We start from the raw sequence: 4,769 nt of genomic DNA, 5'->3' as shown, positions 1-4,769 counted from the left end.
TTTCCATTCTGCCATGCTCTACTTGAATGACCTTGGCAAAATCACTTTATTTCTGGGTTCTACTTTTCTTAACTGTAAAATGGAGTGTGAACTCGATGTCTGAGATCTGCTATGTCGCTAAAATAATGTGGATCTGAAGAGTTACTATGTTAAGCACTAGATTATACGTACACAGGGTGCTATCAATATCACAGACTGAGAATTGTGGTGGTTTGTTTTTTTGTGTTGGGGGGGTTATTTTTTGGTTTTCTGCCCTTCCGCTGGTCGTTTTTTTATTTCCTACTCTGCCCCAGACGTTTTGTTTTGTTTTGTTTTGTTTTGTTTTAACTTATGCTTTATATTTTTTCGTTAAGGCCAGCTGAGTGCACCCTTGGGTAGCACATATACTAAAATTGGAATGATAGAAGATCAGTGTAGATCCTGTGCAAAGATGACACACAAATTAATGAAGCATTCCATAATTTTCAAACTAATGTAACATTGGTTGTCAACTATACTTCAATTACAAAAAAAAAAGAAAAAGAAAGAAAGAAAGAAAACTAGGGGGCACCTGGGTGGCTCAGTCAGTTAAGCATCTGCCTTCAGCTCAGGTCATGATCCCAGGGTCCTAGGATCAAGCCCCATATTGGGGTCTCTGCTCAGAGGGGACTCTGCTTCTTCCCCCGCTCTTGCGTGCTCTCTCGCTCTCTCTCTCTCTCATTCCCTCTCAAATAAATAAAATCTTTTAAAGTAATAGTAATAAAAATAAATTAAAAATAAATTTTAAAAAAGCTAGCTAAGTACAGGCATGCATTACCTCTTCTTCCTGAGACCCATTAAAATGCTAATAAATGAATTTTTAAAATGATACAAAACCCATTCATAATAGAAAATGGGAAGACCACCAAAACACATATATATATTTTTAAATTTACACCCCAAGTGAGTGCGGTCTGACTAAACAAAATGAAAGAAACCATAATGTGGAGTAGGTGCAGGGGATACTGAGGCCAACAGGAAGATGAAATAAAGACCTTGATACAGAACTGAAGAACCCTTCCTTATCTCCGATACAGTATGTAGGCATTTATCCCAGGCTAAAAATCAAGCATTCTCATAATCTCTGGGGAGGATTTGGGCTGCTGTTTGAGTATATAATGACTAAGAATGAAACAGTCTTCATTCAGTCTTCACTGGCACAATAGCTGGTTTTCTACCCACTCACCCTTGAGTGAAGTTGTGCAAGTTGGCAAGACCCTCCCAAGTTCACAAGATTCCTAATCAGCATTCCAATTACTTCATCTTAAACATGAACAGACAACCAAGGATTAGATTAATAGCTACTTAAAAGAAGTCTCCAATTTAGGGGGAGGGGAGAAAGATAAACAGAAAATGTGGCCATAGAGGAAGTAGAGAAACTTCAGAGAACTTAAAATATAATAATTAGTATGCTCATGGACTTTTTATTACACTTATGAAACAAGAATAACATACATAGTATACTTAGTATATAACAATCAAAGAATAAAAAGTCTTGAAATCATAAATAAGAAATTGCCAAAATTAGGGGTGCCTGGGTGGCTTAGTTGGTTAAGCACCTGTCTTTGGCTCAGGTCAAAAATTCCAGGATTCTGGAATAAAGGCTCCCTGCTCAGCAGCAAGTCTGCTTCGCCCTCTGCCTCTCCCCCTCCCCAGCTTGTGAGCGCACTCTCTCAAACAAATAAATAAACTCTTAAAAAAAGAAAGAAAGAAATTGCCAAAATTATAAATTCACTTGACGTGTTAAAAGAGGAAGTGAATGAATTTTTTACAAATAGAAGAAATAGAGGGCACCTATCTACCTCAGTTAGGAGAACACATGACTCTTGATCTAATAAGTAAATAAACTTTAAAAAAAAATGCAAAGAAATGGAAATTGCAAGAGAAAATATATGAGAAAGAATCAATCCAATAGGACTAATATTACAAGAGAAAGAGAAAACAAAGTAAATAAAGAATGGAAAATTACTCAAAAATAATGGAAGAAAATTTCACAGAGCTTAAAGTGTCTACTCACGCAGAGCAAAAACAAAGAAAAAACAACCTTGTAAAAATGTTAGAACTGCAAAAATAGAGATCTTTAATTTCCAAAGGGGGGGGAAATAAGTGACCCAAAAACAAGCTGACATTAGAACTCTTACCAGCAACTCTAAATATAAGAAGATAACAAAGAGTTCCAAGTTTCTTAGGGAAATACTTCTTGAACCTCACAACCTAAGGGGAAAAAAATCAATTTTTAAAAAATTCCACTCCTAGCTAAATTATCATTAAGTAAAGAGCCGGATGAAGACATTTTTGGGTCTGCAGGGATTCATAAAGTTAAACTTTTTTTTTTAATGATTTTATTTATTTATTTCACAAAGAGAGGAACAGAGAGAGGGAGCACAAACAGGGGGAGCAGAAGAAGGAGAGGGAAAAGCAGACTCCTGGCTAAGTGGGACTCTTTGGTGGGGGTTCAATCCCAGGACCCTGAGATCATGATCTGAACCAAAGGAAGAAACTTAACAGACTGAGCCACACAGGTGCCCCTCAAAAACCCTTTTTATTTTTTTTTCCAGTTTCTTTTTTTAATTTTTTATAAACATGATATATTTTTATCCCCAGGGGTACAGGTCTGTGAATCACCAGGTTTACACACTTCACAGCATTCACATAGCACATACCCTTCCCAATGTCCATAACCCCACCCCCCTCCTCCCAACCCCTCTCCCCCCAGCAACCCTCAGTTTGTTTTGTGAGATTAAGAGTCATTTATATCAAAAACCCTTTTTAAATAGAGTTCCTTGAAGACATCCTTAAGCAAAATGAGATAGAAAATAGGTCATTTGACAATATCATATTCAAGGATTACTGGATCTAATTCGGGGAGGTCCCAAGAACTCCAGACTAGACTGGCATGGAAAGAGAGGAGCTCTCGAAGAGAAATCCGAAAAACAAAGAATTCAACTGAATAACTAATTATTGTGATAGAAGGCTTAGAAAATGCTGTTTTCTGGTGTTCAACTTTTAGACCCAACATATTAATAAATTATAAATAATCTTGCTATCATTAAAGCATAGTTTGTAAATTTATACCATGGGCAATATAAAGGAAAATATACAGTAGATAGTTTAAGACATGGAACATACAGAGGCAAAAAGGTAGAAATAAAGCTAAAGCATTGAAGAGATTATGTTTATTATTGGCAGAACTTTTCTGGTTATTAAAACGTATTGTTCAAAGTAGGAAAAGTAACTAATGGAGGAGCAAATAATTGTTAGTCTATACTGAAAGGGTAGGAAGACACAAGATACAAGGTTTATAAGTAAGCTAAGTTGTCATCGATCTAGGTAGTTCGTCAAGAAATGGTAGCAGAAGACTTAATAGTGTTATAATGGCAATATTTTGCCCCTATTTTTTCTGCAGATTCTATGCAATCCTATTAAAATCTCAGCTACCTTTTTTTTTCCCCCCAAAATTGACAAGTTGTGTCCCTCACATGGAAGTGTAAGGGACACAGGATAGCCAAAATAATCCTTAAAAAGAAAAAAAGGAAAACCCATTCTTCTTGATTTCAGAACTGACTACAAAGCTACAGTGATCTAGATAGTGTAGAACTGGAAAAGTAATGAACATATCTATCACTGAAATGGACTTAAATGTTCAGAAATAACCCATACATTTATGGACAATTAATTTTCAACAAGAATGTCAAGGTAATTCAATGCGAAAAGAATAGTCTTTTTTTTAAGATTTTATTTATTCATTTGAGAGAGAAAGCATAAGCAGGGGGAGGGGCAGAGACAGAGAGAGAAGCAGAATCCCCACTGAGCTGGGAGCCCGTGTGGGGCTTGATCCCAGGACCTGGAGATCATAACCCAAGCTGAAGGCAGCCACTTAACTGACTGAGCCATCCATACCCCCCAAGAATAATCTTTTTAACAAAGGATGCTGTAACAATTGTATATCCAAATGCAAAAGAATGAAACTGGACCCTTATATCACATTTACAAAAATTAATTTAAAATGGACCATAGACCTAAATATAATTAGTTAAAAATATAATACTCTTAGAGAAAAAACAGGTATAAATCTGTGTGACCTTCGATTATAGCTTTTTAGCTATGAAACCAAACATACAAGTGACAAAAGAAAAAAAAGTAGCGAAACTGGACTTCACCAAAAATGGAAAACTTTTGTATTATTTAGCCTTAAAAAGGAAGGAAATCCTGACACATGTTACAACATGAATAAGTCTTGGAGACATGATGCCAAATGAAATAACCCAGTCACAGAAGGACTGTATATTGTATGATTCCATCTATATGAGATAACTAGAGTAGTCAAATTCATAGAGTCAGAAAGTAAAAGGGAGTTGAAGAAGGGAGAATACGGAGTTAGTGTTTAGTACTTCCCAAACTTCAGTTTGGGAAGCTGAAGTTCTGGAGATGATCATGGTCATGATTGTGTATCAATATGCATGCCCTTAATACCATACAACTGTACATTTAAAAATGGTTAAAATTGTAACTTTTATGTTGTATATATTTTACCACAATAAAAAAAAATTATCTCTTATACTTCAAGTATACTAGTTGGGACTAAATTGTGTCTCTTCAAAGTTCCTCACCCTTTCCCAAACCTTCAACATACTTGGAGAGAGGCCTTCAAAAAGGTAATTAAGTGTAAATGAGGTTGTAAGAGTGGAACCGTAACCCAATGGGACTGGTGTCCTTGTAGGAAAAGGAAGAGACACTTGGGGAATATGCAC

The 4,769-nt window shown here is 36.0% G+C and overlaps 1 non-coding gene across 1 annotated transcript; it reads left to right on the top strand.

Moving 5' to 3' along the window:
- The first annotated feature begins 362 nt into the window (after positions 1–362).
- On the top strand, positions 363–465 carry LOC116594606. The gene has a single exon (XR_004287316.1). It is a non-coding gene; the product is annotated as a U6 spliceosomal RNA (small nuclear RNA).
- Positions 466–4,769: the final 4,304 nt, after the last annotated feature.

This window comes from Mustela erminea, chromosome 6 (assembly GCF_009829155.1).
Source record: "Mustela erminea isolate mMusErm1 chromosome 6, mMusErm1.Pri, whole genome shotgun sequence".
Classification (NCBI taxonomy): domain Eukaryota; kingdom Metazoa; phylum Chordata; class Mammalia; order Carnivora; family Mustelidae; genus Mustela; species Mustela erminea.
The sequence above is the reverse complement of the archived record's forward strand: the minus strand, read 5'-3'. Positions and strand labels throughout refer to the sequence as shown.